The 21697-nt window shown below is 36.4% G+C and overlaps 1 protein-coding gene across 1 annotated transcript in view; it reads left to right on the top strand.

The window, feature by feature from the left end:
• The window catches only part of LOC106062098 (uncharacterized), a 69258-nt gene that overhangs the window by 13873 nt on the left and 33688 nt on the right, over positions 1–21697 (top strand). The gene's annotated exons all lie outside the window — the stretch shown is intronic.

Raw genomic sequence — 21697 nt, 5'->3', positions numbered from 1 at the left:
TCCCGAAATTAAAAAATCCCAGGATTCGAACCTGGGACCTACGCTTTACCGCTCAGCCACCGCTCCTTAAATATACGAACATCGTTTTTTTTTTTTTTTCAAGAGTCTGTAAAAAAATTATAATATACTTCTATGTCTGTATGAGTGAATCTGCCTGTAAAAAAAACAACACAGACTATACTTCTATGTTTAATTGAGTGAGTCTCGTCTGTTTCAGAAGATATGAAGGTTTGCTAAATAATCTGCATTAAACAACAGAGTAAAAGCTGGGCGTTTTCTTAATTTAGGTCGATTCCTGCAGGATAGAGGACACGCCCCCCAAAAAGGGACATGTCCTCTTTTTGCCGCACGTGTGGCACCCCAACCTAACTTTTATTAAAAGACTTGATTGTTGTAGTGGTCGTTTTAATGTATTGAAAATTGTTAAGAAACTTTCAGCGATGTTATCATTACATTGAAATAAACAAGATAATATAGAGTGTGTGTTACACAAATTACTTATTATTTCGTTGCCCATCAATAGTAATTCGCGCATTACCGGTATCACAAAGTGCCTACCTTTGTCTGAAAAATATATTTTCTTATAACATGCCTTTCTACGACTACGGCCATACCACGTTGAAAATACCGGTTCTCGTCCGTGGGAACACCACTTGTTGTAGACATTATTTAGGAGGCGCGGTAGCCGAGCGGTAAAGCGCTTGGCTTCCGAACCGGAATTCCCGGGTTCGAATCCAGGTGAAGACTGAGATTTTGTAATTTCGGGATCTTTGAGCTCTAATGGGTAACTGACATTAGAAAAAGTAAAGACGATTGGTCGTTGTGCTGGCCACATGACACCCTCAATAACCGTAGGCCACAGAAACAGATGACCCTTACATCATCTGCCATATAGACCACAAGGTCTGAAAGGGGAACTTTTTTCCTTTTTAATATGCATACTTATTTTTTTTTTTTTTTTAAGGCTGCTAAACTTTATTTCTTTTTCTTTTTCACCTCATGCATCACTATAACTGCAATGGTAGTAAAATGTTTAAGAAATCGAAAACCAATAGCAGCTGTTTCGCTTTTTTTCCAGCGAATCTTAATCTGCAATGCCAGGTCAAGTTCCTTGAAGTATTCGAAACAAAAAAAAAAAAAAAAGTAATAATGTTCAGTATTGTATGTATGGAATGATTGGTAATTTGTTACAAATAGGCTACTACATATTTTGTGGTAATTTCTTAAATAAATGTTGACTACATATTTTGTTGTTATTTCTTACAAATAGGCTGACTACATATTTTGTGGTAATTTCTTAAATATAGGCTGACTACATATTTTGTGGTAATTTCTTAAATATAGGCTGACTACATATTTTGTGGTAATTTCTTAAATATAGGCTGACTATATATTTTGTGGTAATTTCTTAAATATAGGCTGACTACATATTTTGCACTGTATAAATGGCTTTATTAATAACAGTTTTATTTATAATGCTATTGAAATATTCTATTACCTGATGTGTTATTAGTTATTAGTATTATTAGTCTCCTTTTTTTATATCTGAGATAACAAAAGGTAAACAAGAAACATCCAAAGTTCTAATTCTGGCTTGCAGTGAATCAAATTGTTCAACCTCCCTTTCCCCTTTATCGCTTAATAACGGATGACAAACTGCTGAAGCAGCCCGGGTGTTTTCTCATTCTGGAGATGCTATGATTCACGAGAGAGCATCTTTTCAGAAATAAACAGGTGCATTTTTTCGGATTGAGTCATCAACATACTCACCAAGGTGAGAAAGAACACCCTTCAGGACCTGGAAGTTAGGTAATAAGAGTATAAATAGGCGTTTGCCATTGACGTCACCGGCTCTCTTGATACCCGTTACAATGTTTTACTACCTCTGTCTCGCGCTATCCGTGCCCTCCCCCCCCCCTTCAGAATGTCTGAAGTCTTTGTTGTCTACGTCCTAGAAGAGAACCGAAGTACCCCTCTAACAAGTCCAGGCCACAATTATCTGGACTCGGATTGCGATTTTTTTTTATTCCTTTACTTTTCACTAGCATTGACTCAGTTTATTCTTGTTTCAAAATATTACAATTCCCCCAACCATAGTTCTTTTTTTTTTTATGTCCTTGCTAGTGAAAAAAGTGGTGGTGCGGTAGCCGAGTGATAAAGCGCTTGGCTTCTGAACCCGGGGTCTTGGTTTCGAATCTTGGTGAAGACTGGAATTTTGAATTTTGGGATTTTCAGGGCGCCCCTGAGTCCACCCAACTCTAATGGGCACCTGACTTTAGTTGGGGAAAGTTAAGGCGGTTGGTCGTTGTGCTGGCCTGCTCGTTATCCGTTGGCCAAATAAATAGATCATGTTAAAATCATATGCCTTATAAATCACAAGATTTAAAAAGGGAACATTTTTAATGGAAAAAGTGTGAGAGAGCAGAAAACTAGATCCAGTCCTCCGTTATGAGCTGGTAGTAGATGTAGTCTTGAGTTCTCCAGTTTTACATCGAGAGGGGTCTCATGAGGACGATGTCTCCACCGCGAAACAACGTACTATAAAATAGCGTGGTCAGCATATTTTGGGGTCGTCTCTCTGGTTCTTGTTTTTACTTTTCGGAACATGTGTTGCCTTATCCCACTGTTTCGTATTAACTTGCTTTCTATTTTCGGAATAGCTTATATAAGGCATCTTTTTTTTGTTGTCCACCTGTTGCTGCAATGAGCGTCAGGCCATCTTTGATCTCGGCTGATTTCATTGACTTCTCCCTGATGGGATCTTTTCGTCTGCTTACTTGGACCTCGGATGTTTGTTAGCAATTTCATTGACAGGAAGTGTGTACGAGTTTGTGTGGATTGTAGTACACTGTCTGTGTTTTTTAGCGGCCCCCGAAAAAGGAAAAGACGCTATTAGTTGTGTGTAGCCTGTCCCGTTTAGATCTCAGAAACTAGAAGATAAAATGAAAATCGGACATCATGATATTTTAGATCATTCAAAGCTCTGATGCAACGGCTACTTTTTTCTTTTCCTAAAGTGAACCATCTAATTTTAAAAATTATATATGCAAGCAGATTTTTCAAAACAATTACACCAATTTTCAATGAAAAACTTCAGGGGAGTTAGCTTTTTTTTATAAGGTCATGGACTTCTTCATTAACAACTCAAGCTTTAATTATAGATTCGCGCATTGGTACAAAAAATTTGCATCTAAGGTCACAATGGTAAAAGTGTCAATGGCTCATTATAAAATATATTTTCCATTTATTAACTAACTCATTGAATAGAATACTGATTCAAATGTTTTTTAAAAAGAATTTTGATACGAACTTTTTTATAGCGCGCAGTTTTGACATATCCTCGTTATAGTGGCCCACACTTGACAGTCTAAATCCTATACTCTTAAGCGAGCAATTCTTGTATGTATGTATATATATTTATATATATATATATAAATTTTATTTCAAAAACGGCTCTAACGATTTTCTTTAAAAGTTCACGGTATGTGCATAATAGTGAGAAAAAAATTCTCAACTCATTGGCCACATCGGGCAAACTCGAGGTCGACCGTTATATCGGTTTGAAAATGCCTCATTATCAAAAAAAATTAATTTTGGCTAGAATGTTTTATGAATGAAAATTGTCCATGACGTGAACGGGAAAAACGCTGCTTACGTCACTAGGCTTACCGCAGTACACTAAATTATTTCTTTGCAGACAAGAACGAGTTTTAAAGAATCAATAGACCTAATTAAACATTTGCGCACCATCTTACTGTAGATTGATTTATTATAGAACTATGAAAGAAAAGTAATGAAATTAAATGTGCCGATGTATGATTAGTTATTGTGTTTTAAGTGCTTAATAAGTTGTTTACACTTTAATTGTGTAGAGCGGTGTAGATACCTTTTACTTTGTTGTTTATTTAGCTGGTGCCCTCCAGCTGTCTCGTTCTGAGGTTGCATGCAACCATGTGCTCTCTTCTATGTCAGCTAAGTCAAGTTTGCGCCATAAGCTGGTGTTTTAAGCGTTTCGGTGTTACGTCGACCACTTTTTAGCTCACCAAAAAAGACTGCCTTTGGCATGCGTTCGTCTGAGATTCGTCTCCCATACAGGATACTGCTCTGTCCAGCGTAACTGTCGGACTTAAAGAATTCCCTCTATACAGAGGCCGCGGATACACATTTGAGACCAAAAGAAAATTTGCTGCGAGGACAGACGCAGACGCTAAAAGAAAATCTTAATCGAGCACCGCGGACAATGGTTATGCTTGCCTTGGATGTGGCAAGATATGTAGGTCACAGCTGCAATCCTCATTAATTTTCGGACTCTAAGACAAGCCTTATTATTATTATTATTTTGCTGGTGAATTATTACCATGTGTTCATGCTTCGGTGTCTACTGTCCTGTACCAAAACAAAGGAAATGGTCATAACACAGCTTCTCTACGCCTTACTTGCTCACACTAAACATGATATCCATCTAGCGGTCAACGAGTTTGCGTACGCTGCAGCCTCTTTTGACTTAACTATAAACCTCGGTAAAAAGCTTGGAGTTAGGGCGTGTTGACGGAAAGCCCAGGAGAGATCTGAATGGAGGGATGTGTAAAAGCAGGTCATAGCACCACTGGGATGGATGGATGGCAAAAGCCGGTATGAACTTCTTATAGTCCGACAGTCAGGCTGGGCAGGGCACGTATGCCGTATGGGTAACGAGCATATTATTCGGCGTAACAGAGGTGCCCTACGGAAACGCTTCTTTAGAAAACTAATGCAATGATTTAAGTCTAATAAGAAAAAATGAGCCATTTTACTTTGTCACTAAGTGCATGTTTTACCCTATAACGTAGAGAAGTTACACTGCAAAGACTTTCTTCCAAGCCAATAATAGTAAGCCTAAAATACAATTACGCAAAAGATGGATTGCAAAACTTTAAGACGGACTTGAGCTGTAGTTTGTCTAGACTGTAGGAGGACTTAAAAGACTTTAAATTTAATCGACATGTTCAATTAGGCCTACAATTAGAACTAACAGAACACTAAAACAACTCTTCAGACTAGTAGTCTTTATCCGATCGTTCATTTTCGTAATTACAAGAATATTCTCAAAATGACTTCGGGTATATATCCTTCCGAAATTATTTAACAGAGCGAGGTTCGGCCACCTGGTACAAAAATATTCTCAAAATGACTTCGGGTATATATCCTTCCTTAACAAATTATTCATCCGAGCGAGGCTCGGTCACCTGATATTAAGACTAAATAGAGTCCAGATCTCGATATATTTTTAATATATATATTATAAATGTATTGATAATTTGAACAAAATTTTAAACGTGTCAATTCATACGAGTTCTAGTCTAGATATAGTAGATTCTATATCAAGATTTTATATCTAGTTCTAGATTTAGATCTAAAACTAGGTCTAGATCTAGCTAGATCTATGTCTAGTTTGTATGACAATGGAGATATTAATATTTATTTGCGATGGGGAAAGTCTTGTAGTCATTTGTACACAATTGTAGCTAAAAGTAGGTCAAGAATTTTTTTTCGTGTTGTCAATTTATCTAATTTTGTTAGAAGAATAAGTCTTTTTTAGTTTCTCTTTATTACATGTAACATGTTATTAATTTTGAATGTATGGATAAGGTTTATAACTAATATTTTAAAAAATATAAGTGTACGCTAAATGAATTTATGGAAATGCTGTGGCTGAGGGGTAAAGCACTTGGAACCGGAAGTCCCGTGTTCGAATCCTGGTGAAGTGGACCACTTCGGGGACCGATTTTGAGTTTGTGTTTCCACACAAACTGTCTTTGTAACTTTGTTTTAGATGACTTAATGTTGTCTTGAGGGATTGAACTAAAGCGTATGGATGGACTACTAGTTGTTCTCAGAAGTTTGTTGAGTCCAGACACTGATAGAACCTACATTATTTTGATCTATTTTTCTTGTCTCATTGTAAAATACATCATTAGTATTGAGTATTTCTTAATAGCTCTTAAATCATTTTGAAACATTATTTCTGCGTAAAGATTATCTTAGAAGACGCAAAGAAAACTTAAGTAGACCCCAAGCGGACAACGGCCGCAACTGGGTTTGTAGTCATGTGAAACACTGCAGTCATACTTATGTTCGGAATCGAAGACATTATTATCAATATATCACTGTCTTTATAGTCCGGGTTGTAAACCTTTGTTGCATAGAGGCATCGATTTTAAACGTACTTAAGTGTGTGACTTAATACTAACAGAAGCTCTAATGAATGCAGAAACCAAGCAATCCGTAGATTATGCTATTTTCAGCTCTTAAGTATTACATGTATTTAGGTCTGAGCCTTGTGTCGCGTTTACTGGCATCAGGTGTTGATTTGCTGCAGATAAAAGTACCGATAAATGAGAAATAGTGTGATATGTGTTTCTGGCAGCTGGTCTTATTGAGAGCAACTCTTGAAGCATATCGATTTATGGATCGGGACGTTAGAAATGTATTGATAACAAATTAGACAAATATTACATTATCATTGTATATAGCACTACCTCTGTTTTTCTCTCTCCCTCTCGTTGAAGACCTCCCAACTGTGGATGATGAGGTTGCCATCACATTTGTCTTCTTTTTTATTTGCTATCATATTTTTTTTTAAAGGAGAATACAAAGTCGTTAGTGTCAGGTTTAGGATTTATTTAAGTTGTTCAATAGCTGAAAAAAAATTGAGGTCCCGAGGTTCAATCTGACAAGAACATCATTTACACACAGTCGTGCATATAGTAACCAACTATGTGGGTGAATTTAAATAAATTATGAATTTAATTGTATGATACTGTTATATGTACAATGAGAATGATTGAATCATGAATATATAATATATATATATAATATAGATAGATGTGTATTCAATAATTAAACATAAACAGCTTGCTACTGCTACCAAATTGTCACCATGGTTTCATAGTAAACCAGACGCTGACCGATTGACGTCACAATACTGTCGACATCGTCAATGATAAAGTTAGACCTCAACTGATCCCTAACTGGCACGAACTGCTGTGTAACGCCCACTGACACTCAATGCGGTCAATAATCGCCAATCTGACAAAGACACTCAAGACTGCAATGGATACTTCCGAGAAGATAAGCGACGCCACCACTGTTAAAGAAATACAACTTCAACACTGGCACCCTATAAACGAAATAAACACAAAACTCAACTTCTACTCTAAAACTAGAAATAGTGACAAGCTCATACAATAAGAGATATCACAAACGAATTAACTCACCCTAAACAAAAATCCTACAGGATTATAAGTCCAAGGAACTAGTATTTGTTAACACAGACTAATAATCTTTTTTACGGCCCAACACACCGTCTGTTTCAACCAACTTCAGAGGGTGAACTGCCTCATGACACAGAATGACCAATAAATGTCACCGGACTTTGTGACGTAGCAAACAATTTAAAACAACAATACAAAGCACTCTCGCCCCATACGAGTAGGGGACAAAAACGTTAACAGAGTTGTGAGAAAGCAAAAGACACTTGTCTAAACTAACGTGACAGTTAGTAAGGTTCAAATCTTCAAACTGGTTGCACAACGTCCAATAAATTCCCTATAATTCTTCTTTTTGATTAGACATACTAGACATTTAAAAAGTATGTCCTTATAGAAGTGAAGTTAGCAATGCTTGTCATTAGAAACTGAGAGACCTACAGACCACACGTTCAGCACTCTGGGTTTAGGTTGGAAATCTTGTTTTTATTTCTTTTTACAAAGTATGTATTAACTCACTTCGTCTATCTGGGAGGATTCTTTTACGATTTTTTTTTCTCCCACATGACCCATTCTAGGGTCATTTTGAATTTTTTTCAAAAATATTCATAGTAGATGAGATTGCATGAATATATAAGAGATGTTTAACCTTATTCAGTGATTGTATGGTTCTTCTCTTTAGAGAAGTCGTTGACTTGTAGCACCAAACTGCTGGCAGAAAGCTAAACCACTGTAGGCGTATTATATCTTAACTTATAAAACTTGAAATAACTTACATGTCTTTATGGATGATATTAAATAGAACTTTTATTATAATATAGACACATTTTAACTTCAGAAGAAATAAAGGTAGTGGACTTTAGGAATAATATAAAATGGTATTTTGAACAACATCCAATCGGTTATGTCTTGCCACCGTCACCATAGAAATACTCACACACTCCATAACAATAAGCTTTGTTGTTGTTTTTTTTGGTTTAATTTTTTTTTTTAATTTTGCTTGTTTCTACTAGGTGTTGCTTTGGTTGAAACGTATAGACTTTCTACATGAGTAGTCTATATTCGCCATTTTTGTTTTGTTTCTGATTACAAAGCTCATAAGCCCATTCTTCTCTAATGATTCTACTCCCACCCTTTAATAATGCGTATAGTATAGCTCATAGTGCAAAAATCCTAGTCATATTTGTCAAATAGTGTTCGCTAATTCTTTTCATTGACATCTTTGCTAAGCACCGTGTTTCTAGCTTACTGTCAGACTGTGACATTATTTGCTTGTATCCAGTAATGTTATTATTGCAGTTACTAAAGTTTATATTTGCCTAACATAGATTTGAAATGATAGCTAATTAACTTCTTAGCGTTGCCGCTTATATTGGGGCTTTTTGACAAAATGCTAGGAAACAACCCTGCCCACTTGAACTTGTGAGACGTATTTGTGGTAAGTTCAATAATGGCATCATCATTACAAACTTTTTTTTTTATTTACCTTGGTAAAGTATGGAGATTCTCTATAAATAACATGTTTGGGTGCATTTTTAACAGACTATATGTCTTTACAATGCCAGTCAACCCGGAACTTATATTTCAAAACAAAACTCTATCCCTTTTTTAGTTTTAATAGATTTCAAAACAAAACTCTATCCCTGTTAATGCTAAAATGATGAGTCGGACCTGCTATGACTAACTATTAGTTTAGCAGATATTGTTTCTCTTATAATATTGATCTAATACAAAGACTTGTAACTTTCGATGAGAATCTTCACATTTTACAAGAAGGATGTTTTCAACGGTATGGCTTGTGTTCATTGACTTTTACCGAAATCATTTGAATATGAACGACTTATCATGTTATTGAAATGAACATGTGATATCTGTACTAAACGACCTCTATGTGTTTGTATACTGTTCTTCGTGCCAAAAAAAAAAAAACAGCAAAAAAAAAAAACACCCTGTGTACATCTTGTACCGAGATGGTTTAATTCAAAGAAAACTACTGTGCCATGTGAATGATTCAATGATTTCCTTCTCAAACAAGTCTCTGTTGTGCCAGTCTTGCCCGTGTGCAAATATGACAACTATGTGAACTTTGAACCTGCTTCTTCTTAACCTTGCCAGCCCACTTGTTGCAGAATTTCAACCAAAATAATAATGAAAAATGTGACAGTGGTTCTAGGACTGTCCTTCTACAATCTACATCTGAATCAAGTAGAGCGGACAACTGCGGGTTTTTGTCCTGAAAAACGCTCACCTTTTTGTATTTCGTTTTAAATATATATTAATGCTCGTTCCGAAAGTAAGGAAAGGCAGCTACGCCATCATTTATATCATGTCCATTAGAGTCTCAGTTTTAGATCAACCCAAAGTAGGCTGTATGCTTCCTAAACGGTTGCGAAATCTGGCATGTCGTCTCTCCACCCACCCACCCACCTTTTTTTTTTCTTTTCCCCAGAACAATGTTCAGAATCAGTTCGTTACCCGAGAAAGACAGCGGCTACGCCATGCTTTATAGTTCTTGACTAAAACATGTGAAATACTCTTGAACGCATTCTTTTAATTAAATCTTAAATACACCTATATTTGCAATTTCTAACATTCAATTTGGAATCTTTTAAAAAAAAATAGATTAACACATTTTTAGTAAATGTATCTCTTCTGTTAGTCATTATGTTTTGGTGTGAACTTTTGACACTGGTTAAAAGTTGCTTTTAAAACTGTGTACCTTTATTCTAACTTTCAACTAAGTCTTATTCAATTGCCAAGCAGTTACCATTCTTCGACAAGGTGTTGTGGATCTGCTACCTCATTAACACAACGATGTATCGATAGTGTTTGCTTTGATTGTTTATTTCCTTGATTGGCCATTGCTTATGAAGTCAACACTCAAAGTCCACGTATAGTTTTGAAAATAATATTTTACCTCCATTAAAGTTAATTCGTCTCTTTTACAAAAGAGTAATTGTATTTGAAGAAAACAAATATATGGTTGCGGAACAAACTATTCACACATGACTTGTTGTTTCTGAACTCATTCGATTATTTGGCTTCAACATCTGGATAGAAGCAGCTTCTTTTGTTTACGTCTTGTCAAATACGTCCTCATCAGCTGTTAGGGCAGCACGTCTTGTCAATTACGTCCTCATCAGCTGTTAGGGCAGCACGTCTTGTCAATTACGTCCTCATCAGCTGTTAGGGCAGCACGTCTTGTCAATTACGTCCTCATCAGCTGTTAGGGCAGCACGTCTTGTCAATAACGTCCTCATCAGCTGTTAGGGCAGCACGTCTTGTCAATTACGTCCTCGTCAGCTGTTAGGGCAGTACGTCTTGTCAAATACGTTGTCACAGTCTCGGTTGACATTGCATATTATATGTTCACCTCGGGTTAAGAGGGCGAAAAGACGCTTGAAACTCCTGATATAGAAACAGTAAGTAGGAATGACTAAATTGACTTTTAGTTCAATTGAGTAGTATCTTTTGGTCCGGTGCGGACATTAGTGACTTAGAGAGTCGAGTAGTAACTTTGAGTTAGGTAGTATCTTTTGGGCAGTCAAAGCCAGTGGTCACTTGAGACAGTACATATATTTCTAGTAGTTGATTTTCTGAGAGTTCGATATGTACTATTGAAGTATTTGTTACCCGCTGTGATGCGGACGTTACTTGTAGTCTATTCTGGAGAATTGAACATGTTGAATATATTTGATACCGCTCAATGGAAACGCTCAATGCCTTAGTTGCAGGCGTCAACTAGTTTGTTATTAGAATGATTTCACTCTCTACATCGAACTATCCAAATATTGGTTACAAACTTTGAATGAGATAAAAATGTTGATTGAAAAAATAATAAAGCTGTTTCTTTGGTTTATATTGGAAAACAAAAAAAAAAAAAAACTCACATGGTCATTAAAGTTACTAAATTACAAAAGTCATGCTTAAAACCAACAGAATTGCATGAAATAACATTTGAAATATCTCAAATGCTTATCTCGTTTTGTCTGGCTGTACTTAGCTACGTGGCTATGAATAACTCACTTATGTTTTCTCTGTGTCTTGATGAATACAATTCCAAGGAAACACTTGGTATTGAATGTGTCAACAAACCAAGGAAAGTAGAACCACGGACCGGGCACCCAACTTCTCATACGGTGTGTGTGTGGGGGGGGGGATGACGGTTGTAGATAACAAGACAATGACCTGCATTGGCATCTTTAGGTAATAGTACAATGAGCACAATTGTGTTTGTCTTTCCAAGATGATCACTTGTTTCCATAGGAAAATAACTGTCTTGTTGCAGTGATCGTAGATTCTGGCCTAACGTTCCTTTTCTTATTCTAGCTTCTAGAACATGAAATTAATACCTATTAGCACCAACGAATAATTTAAGATAGTGAGCGAACCAAAGTCTGACCACACAAAATAATTCCGCTGTCATAAAAAAAAATTCTACCTGACAAATAAAAAAAAATGGTCAGACAAAATATATTTTGTACTATAATTTAACTATAACTATGCTAGGACAAATTTTGTATAAATTCTCTTTCTTCCTCAGTGCTATTAGAGCATGGAATGGGTTGCCTGAGTCAGCCAGGAAAACCAATGACTTGGCAGAATTTCAGTCATTGGTTAACATGCATGACTAGACCGACCTAGGAACACGCGTAGGACGAAATCATCTTCTTTTTTTTTTTTGAAATAACGTCTATATTTGATAAGATAACTAATCATTTGTCTGCTCTTCAGGTCATGATCTCAACTCTTTCCTCACATTCAGCCTGGTGATTAGAATGAGCAAATAGTAAATGTATTATCCTAAATACGTAGTGCTCACAATCTTAAATTAAACGGCAAGCGTTTAAAGTAACGAAGTGCACACAATCTTATTAAATTAAACCGCAAGCGTGTAAAGTATGACAATTCTATGCACATAACTATTTAGCACTTTAAAACAATATATGTGATCAAATAATAATAATAAAATAATAATAATAATCTTTATTGTCACATTTTTGTGCATTACACTAAACAAAGCATAACTATTTTTTTTTAAATGTACACGTAACGAAATGTGTGAAACCAAATGACCTTCAGGGGCCGCCTAGGAGTTTGAATATAATATTAACTTACTTCGCCACCTCGTTTTATTCTAGATTCATTTTTTTAAAGAAACAGAATAGAATAGATGTAAGAGGAAGAAGATGAAAATGATGTTTACTTGTTTTTCTTTTTCACCTTTTTTTTTTTAAAGTTGAAAGTTCATAGTTTATAGATAATGGCTGTGATATTAAGGTCTACGAGTTGAGCCCATCCAGACTTAACGAGGGGATTAAGTGATAAGTAAACGACTATAGGTATTTAGTTTCTCCAATAGGTATCATGGAACCAACTGGAATCTGCTTACATCAGGGATGTCCTTTAGATACTTATTCTCGGCCTTCGCCATGTCTCGAACCCAGACTGGCACATTTATCAGCTAAAGGATTAATTCCTTGTACTTCTTATCTTCAATTCCCTGGGAACAATTGTATCTAAGCATAATCATTTATTGTAGCATTCAGTTAAATAGTCAGTCATCTCTAGTACGGTTAAACCACATGTCCTGACCCTCCTGATCATTAGTCCAAGTCGCTAGCAATGTGGCTAACTTTTACGAGTGCACCTCCTTGCACCTATGTGTTTTTTTTGTTGTTTCATCCAATGTATGTGTATAAATATGTGTACGGACACAAGGTGCCTATAAATACCATCGCCTGAATGGTAGACAGTTCATACCTGAGAAATGATGTCATACATTGAGACCGGCGTGTTGCAACCCCAAGAAAATTGAAGAGGCTTGAGGTAAGACCTGGAAAGAGGAGGAGGAGGAAAAGTGCAGGCATTGAAGAGCGGCAATTGTTAGTGGGGAAATAAGAAAAAAAAGGAAAAGGAGCAGTTTTGTTGTAATAGTAATCGTGGTTGTAGACTAGTAGTAGGACTCTGTCTGCTCTTCCCACAGTGCACTCAACAAGTGGGAGCCGCGTGGTGGTGACGTAGCAGTGCTGGCTTAGTTTGTAGCGAGAGAACCGCGTGACGTCTGTACCAGTGCTATGTCAGTGACCCACCACAAACACCGTTCAACGGACTAAGTAACGGTGGTGAATTCTTGACTTTCTATGGACCGTGAAGTTAACTATCAAACCTGAGTAGTTTGTTTAAAGAACATTTTTTTTTTCTGAGTTTTTATTCAATACTAGTGCATTAAATAACGCAAGTTATCTAGATCCAGTAGGTAGACAGGTTGTATTTCTCTTCAGTTCTTTTTTTTATTATTATTATTTATTATCAGTATTCTTTTGTACTTGGCATTGAACATAGAAAACGTTTCTGATCGTAAGCCAATAAAATACGTATTCTAAAGTGCTGTTGTTGAGTTTGATATCCTAAGTGTTACTCCTAGTGACAACAAATAGTTTCATTGTAAGGACTACTACGTGTACCGTTATGAAATCCTTATCTGGGTGAGTACTTCGACTTCTAGTGACATTAGCGCTCCTGTCAATGATCTTTTCAATGTATTGCATAGAATTAGGCAAAACCTTTGTTTTCGTAGTGATCCTTTAAAAATGTTGATCAAATGTGTTTTTATCGAATAAATGATTGACCCCTCCCCCCCCCCAAAAAAAAAATGTCTAGGTCTAGACACATAGGGGCGACATAATCTTTTTTTATTTTTATTTTTTGAATAACCTTAAATTATTTATTTACTTAATATCAGTGGAAACTTTTAGAGTAACAAAATGGAGTGGGTTTTAGATCGAAATGGATAAATAATGAATTCCCGAATTTCATTCATGTGACACTGAGTCTGGCAGACACTATAACGTGGTTAGACTTTTCACCTTACCTAGGTGTTAAGGTCAACCGAAATAAGCTTCGTTGCCGTTTTCAGCACTAGACTAGTTAGCTGCGAACACATTGAGTTTTAAGTCGGTGCTTCCCAAGTTGTCACCAAGCTGTGACTTGATGCCTACCTGTGTGCACAGACATTTTATGTTACGCTAGGTATGCAGCGTTTGATTTCCTAAATGTAATACAGTGGAAGTTTCTTCTCAGTTCAACCTGTTACTTTCTACAACCAGTGTATGTTTCATTGGAACGAATGGTTCTATGTAGTAAGACTGACATTTTTTTGTCTACAAATGAAATTGATCTGCAGGTGCAGCTCCTTGTTCTATCCCCACGCAACACTGTCAACATCCTTCTCGGGCTGTTGGTTACAAATACACAACCTGGTCCAGCAAGATGTAACATTGACATAGTGCTGCTTCAAGGAGAATGAAGTTAGCATGGGGCATTAGGTGTAGACGTTATGGAATTCTTTTTTTTTATTTTTCTAATCTTTCTTGGTAGACATCAAGAGAGGTGTAAGAATGAGAGGGAACACCATCCAGTTAATAGTAATGTGACATCTATCATCTTCCAACTTTGCTTAGTGCCGATGTTCATAACTTCTGGAGCGGCCTCCACAAAGTACATGTGTTATTCAACGGTGTTCTTTCTATTACGGCCACAACAACAATAGTAAAAATGAAACACTAATTTCTACAATACTTTTTAAACAAACATCTATAACCCCACCCCTAATCTGAATTTTGAAAGAAAAAAAAACTATTTGAAGTCACGTAATATTTCAGGTAATGCGCAGATTTCAGTAGTTTTAACTAAATCGAGATTCCCAGTTTTTTGTTTTGTTTTGTTTTGCTGTGAACATCCTTGCTGTCCTCTTTACCTACGTACTAACGTGGACTTTGTACGCACTTTGTTCAGTGGCTGCAGATCTAACTACTTGAACATTTTGTTCAGATTGATCATCAAAGTTTAAATAGTTAAAATATTTTCTTGTGCACTGGTTACTATCGCTGTTTGGTTTATGTTTAATTAGTATGTGTTGAAGTGCTACTTGATATTTCGCGTGTCCAATCCATCCTGACGTCAGCACATTCTATATATCTTGGATGATTAATTCACGCAGTTCACTTTTCATTGTAGAAGTTTGATGTAACTGTTTGGGTTGTGACATGTGCAACATAGCAACATTTACTGTATTCACCAAGTTACCACAGAGGCTGATACATTTTCCTAGTGTTGGTATTACTGCCCTCAATGTGCATGGACCTCCTTCAATGTTACATCCGGCTTAACATGACCGCTGAATGTCTATGTACAGGCTTTCCTGTGTTGAACACTTCACTTTGCGTATTTGCCCCTAATACATGTCTGTACTAGGATTTATCTTTTTATCATTTTTATTTGTTGGACTGGACTTGTGTACGGCTTAATTTATGACCATTGGTTTTTAATAAATGCGCTGAAGTGATATAGTTTCAATGTACTGCTGCAGCATTGACACGTTGTTGTCATAATTAATACTGTACAGTAGCTTCTCCATTTGTGAGACGTAGTTATTAAGATCAAAGAACTGTTGGAAGCTTCAGTTCAACACAGCAAACGTATCACTTGTACCAGGTGCGTAAAAACAAAAAAAAAAAACAACATATTAAATGACTACATTAATCAATTGAGACAGTCTAATGGGTTTCATTAAAAGCACACACTTCTCTTATACTTATCTGTTTATGCTGTTGTTGTTTTTTTTTCCTCTTTTTAAACACCTAAATAGTATTTTATTAAACTAAAAGAATTGGAATTAGGCAAAGGGGCATATGTTTCACCCCCATGTTTGGTGGGCCATTTTTTCACCTTCTCTGAACTTCTTCGTAAAATTATGCATTGGTAGACAGGCATTTTTACAAAGCTTATATCAAGCCTGTCTGGCAAAAAAACAAATTGTGTACTTGTTATTTTTCCGACACCTAATCTCGGATCAAGATGAAATTTCGCACAATTATTTCTTTTTACCTGACAACACAAGAATCAATTTTAAAAAAATTAACTATTGGTAGTTATTTTGTGTGGTATCTCGAACAAGGGAAAGAAATTGTACTTGACTGAAATGGTGGTATAAGCTGAATTAGTCCCCTTTATAGGTCGCCGCTTTAAGGTAAGTTTGAAACAAACAATAGATAACTTTACAATCTTTTAGTTTCATAAACACTTCTTTAGCATAAATAGTGGTTAGTATATCGCTTTGAGGAGGCTTGAGCCATGAATTCGAATTCAGGTCGTTCCCCCACCCCACAATCCTTTTTTTTTTTTTAAATGCTTTTAAAAGGTGACTACGATAATATTCGTTAATTCCCCTTCGCTTTGTCGCTGTTTTTTTTTCTTTCTATGTTCTGTGCCTCATTTTGTCATGGTCACTGAAATGTTTATGGAAAGGAATTGTATTTGTTTTAATACAACTTAAATTCCATTAAGGACCGATTTCGTTTCATTTGATGGATGTGATGTAAACCTTCAACGACTTATCTCCCACACCCTGAAGGTCCGTCTTCTTTAGGACTGGAATCTCGCCAAAGTGGTTACATTGAAAGAAAAAAAATTCACGCGCAGTGCTTGGCTAGAGGGTTAGCGCATTCTGTAATTACTAATGTTACACATTCATATCTGCTAAGGTTAGGAACAATGCGTTAGTTTATCTTCCAGTCATTATGTGTGTTGGAGAGCCATGTCCTCCACTCCCTTGAAAGTAGTGAAGCTCGTTGAAAGTGATGGGGACATAACATTTTCAATAGCACTTTTAGTATTGAGATCCAAACCTGACGGACAAACTGACAGAAGCGAAACAATATCGCCGGTGACCACTAAAACCTATTGCAGAATTAGTGACTTGTTTCTTGTTATTGTCTTTGGACGACACCTTTCTTCCAATTGAAATATTATACCGTAATGTTTTGTCGACTGCTTATTTTATTAGCTTAATTCTATTCAGCTTTTAATAAAGAATCTTTATAATTTATTTTGAATTATGGTTATTCAGTTATTGAAACATAAACTTTTGAAAAAAAAATATTGACCCGTTATATGGCAAAAAAAAAAAAACAACTTTTTTTCTACGCTGAAAAAAAAAAGAATCTAAAAAAAAAAGTGATTATGAACTACATCCCGAGAGGACACTTCAGGACAGCATCCGATTCCAAGAACGTGCCTGTGACGTACGAGTGACGCGCGACTGGTATTGACATACTTATCTGACTGGAGCTAAAAATAGCAAGTAAACCAACATCGGATGCTGTCCCAAAAGATCAACCATTAAAACATGATTGGGAAAGAAAAGTGAGCTGGGCATCTGGAACAGCACGTTGACCGCTTCTTTTTTCTAGGCCTGCATGTTGTGTTCTAATTGGTGACATTTTATCACTTGGCAGTTGTTTTCCCATGAATCCCCATTTTAAAGTCTCCCATTGCAGCACTCAGCTGGGCTACAATCTCCGTCATCACTCTTCCAATTATTGTTTTCTATTCGCGTAGCCAGTTGGCTAATAAATGTGGTCATGTACAGCGTTGAAAGGGGAGGGGGAAGTGGATGTTTGCTGCCGTCACCACGCCAGCAGCGTCTAGCGCCCAAGCCAGTTGTGAATGAAACCGTTTTGGTTCCAAGATCGATGTGCAGCTCTATTTCTGTCCCAGAGCCCGGTGTCAGATAGTGAACTCATACTACACTATTGATCTCCTTTTACAACCAACTCCCGATTTGGCGCGCCACGTGCGTCATCATTTGCGTCCGTTGCTCTTCAGAATCACAAGATCAATGGCTGGTGCCGCACTTAGTTTTTTCTTCTCTCTGCTCCTCCCCACCCCTCTTGCTTTCTCATTCTACTCCGGCATACAGTTTACAGATGCGATCATTCAATTGTTTTTAATGTAATTTCTTGGGTTTCACTTAGCGCAGAATTATGCAATCTAGTATCTGTTTATTCTGTGGAATCAATTAGAACAATCATTTTTTCACCAACTTAATTCTTGTTGTTTTTACTCAGCACTTTTATATTGAATTTATTTGACTGTTTCTATTCAGTGACCATGTATGTGTCCAAACAGAAAGATCATGCATCCGTTTGCACTTTACACAAAATATTTCTGAAAAATATTTTTTCTGAAAAATATTTTTTTAAATTATTGGTAAATAGACAAGTTCTGTTCTCCGTATCCAAGGATATAAAGTTCCCCTTTCAGATCTTGCGATCTAGATCCAAGGACATAGTAATATATTAAATAGTAGCTAATTTTATTTGTCGATTTGGGCGCCAACAACATTTCCCTGACATCAGCAATTTTTCCCCATTTCTTCTTACTACCCTTGTCTCCACCACATGTTCACACACACACACACAGCTTCCGAAAAAGAAAAAGCTGTTCTCCCACGTCACCACAAACGTTGGAGCTCACAATGAAGTATCGATCTTCTACGCACGCGCGTCTGTGCTCTGTAGGCCGATTGGCCTAGATACTGACGACGACGGTCACGAGGCATACTTTATTAAACGGCCATTGCGTCACTATTAACGTCACTCGAAGAACGGAAGTGGCTGCGCTGGCGTCATGGCTGCATGTGGATTCCCATGAATGTATTTTGATTTTTTTTCTAACGCGCCAGAGATAACAGCCGGAGATTGGGGGCGGGCCAGCGGTCAAGATTATTGTTTCCTAGTTTAGAAATAAAAATTGATTTTGACTTCATTCTGGTCGTCAACAAGCTCGTACGTAAACGCCGCTTTTTGAAAGAGGTCAGCGGAAATTGTATTCAGTGCAAAACAAAAGGTTTTGTTTTTGGCAGCAGCAGAAATTTTTTCTTTCCTCAACTTCAATCTAATATAGAACGATAATAGTAGCTAATGCTATGGTCACTAAACATTAAAATTAGCATTTTCAAACCTGAATTTAGAGCACCTTCAAGGGAAAAGGTTTGTGAAGGATTAATCGAGTGTTGGCGCGCTAGAAAATCTATTCAACATGCTGGAACACATAAATACAGTGTTTGTATTGCCTTTTTAAATCTGCTTAGCTTTTCTCCAATGCCGTCGAAATGATGCATGAGCCATGTATGACTATCTGATGAATACTGGATGAAGAGGTCAGACTCAATTAGGACACTTGTTGACTTCGTGGAGCCTTGTGTGTGTGTTTGTCTTAGTAAAAACTAATGTGTAATTAAAAGGAAAAGACAACACTGTATACGAAATAGAAAAGCAATGATATTTTAATGATATACTTATCACCCTTCCTAGTTTATCCAGACATTTGCACTTTGTGAATCAGCACTATCAAACTCCGTCTGAGTAAGTGTTGTTCAGGGTCGTTGACTTGTAGCACCAAACTGCTGGTAGTCAACTAAAACGTTGTAAAACTTGAAACAGCTTGAATAACTTCTTTGTGAACAGAACTAAATATAACTTTTATTTCAATATAGACAGAAAACTTGAGATGAAATGATATTAATGTAATAGACTAGTAATAATATAAAATGGTATTTTGAACAAAATCTAAAACAAATAACGTCTTTTCACTCTGGCAACTGGAGTCTGGCGTATTCAAGACAGGTTACGACAGTGCCGCTTATCTTGCATCATTCACGCTGCATTGCCACCAACAAATCGCTAATTTCTCCTCACCGTCACCATAGAAACAATTTTTTGCACAATTATTTCTTTTACCTGACAACACAAGAATTAATTTTAAAATAAAACTAGCTAATTAACTATTGATAATTAATTATTTTGTTTGGTATCTCGAACAAGGGTAAGAAATTGTGATGTAGTGGTATAAGTTGAATTAGTCCACTTTATACTTTGTAGGTCGCTTCTTTAATGTTTAAAGCTAAGAATATATATTATATATAAATAGTGCTTTTTTTTTGGTAAAAAAAAAAATAGGTGCCGGTTCTCAGTGATTAGGTGCCGGTACTCAGTAGTTGATTGCCTAACTTTTAACTACTAAAAATTAATAATATACGTTAAAATACAAGAAAAGTAATATATTTTTTCAAAAAAGGTGCCGGTACGCCATACCGGTGCGTACCGTCACAAGAAAAGCCCTGTATATATATATAACCTATTTTCATAAGCGATTCGCTGGCACAGTGGTTAGAATATTGGCTTGTGGATGCCCTAGCCCTCGAGTTCAAATTCAGGTCGTTCACTTTTTTTTTTTATAAAAGCATTTAAAAAGCAATCACCCAGAAACCCCCTTCTTTCTCCCTCTACCCTTTTCCAGCTGTTCCAGACAAGTGATAGGTTCATTGGGCATTGAGAAAGCTAAAAGCTTGAAATTGCGCTAAACAAAAACAATCCGTAAAAATATTTGTAATCGCTCAGATTTGTCATTGTTAGTCTAGATCTAGTACAAATTTCAATACACGACTAATCCAAACTAATTGATACAACTACGCTTAATAATAACTTTTTTTAAAAGTATTTTTTTAAATGTTTTTCTTGTTCAACTTCCTACTCTCTTTATAGTGCTATCTAGTAGCCAGGATTTTGGAAGCTTCGCGAAAAGATTCGTATGTTCTAAATTACGAAATTTTCGTTGTGTACTCTTGTATACCAAGTGATGTAACAGCGGCACTCTATAACATTCACAAAAATTAGCATAGACGCGGTCGCACAAGTCATGGAAGACTAGCAGTTTTCTCCACAAGTTTACACTATTTACAGTGTTTCAGATCAATGCACATTCTCACAAATCAGAGGTTTTATAAGTCATTGTTGAAATGAAACAGTTTAGAGCATTTGGCACCCAATTAATATGAAATATGAAACATATAAACAATGAGAAGCGTCCACTAGTTCTGTAGTCTTGTCCAACAAAGTTAAATTAAATGAATGCGACTATTACATACCGGTAAATGAATTGCGTGACAAAAGAACTGATTTTTTTTCCCCCGTTAGCCATTATCTATGACACTTTCGGAATATGTCGGCCTTCACTTTGACTTCAAGAAGGACAATGGTGTTGATTTATTCATTTTACTTGTGAGATCTAGGTCCACTTTGGCATATAAAAAATGTTAATATTATTTGGATCAACGTAAATGTAGGTGTTAAAATAGATCAGCTGATGCAGCGGTATACAGAATAAAAACAAATGGTTACGTTTGGTCGTTCATCAACCAACATCTATATATAAATATAATTCTCTTCATGGCTCAAGAGTTTGGACACGTAAGGAGTAAAGGAAAGATCACTCGTTTATTTCTACAAGACGGACTAGAGTTACCCCATGAAAAAAAAAAGGAAGGAGGGAGAACAAGTAGTATTCACCCGTCACAAAATAGCAGGGCCGGACTAAACCGTTGTAACCAAGAAACATCACTCTTTTTTTTTATTTGTACCTCATGTAAATTTAACGGCGAAAAAAAAAGGGGGGGGGGAACAAGTAATATACTCTGTATTCACCCGTCACCTAAATAGCAGGGCCGGACTCAATCGTTGTGGGGCTCTATTCGAAACGGGGCCAAGTTTGAGTAGGGATACGGATAATAAGTGAAAATTAAGAATTTGTATTAGAAAATAAATTCT

This window comes from Biomphalaria glabrata, chromosome 7 (assembly GCF_947242115.1).
Source record: "Biomphalaria glabrata chromosome 7, xgBioGlab47.1, whole genome shotgun sequence".
Taxonomy (NCBI): Eukaryota; Metazoa; Mollusca; class Gastropoda; family Planorbidae; genus Biomphalaria; species Biomphalaria glabrata.
This window is presented reverse-complemented; position numbering and strand designations above follow the sequence as displayed.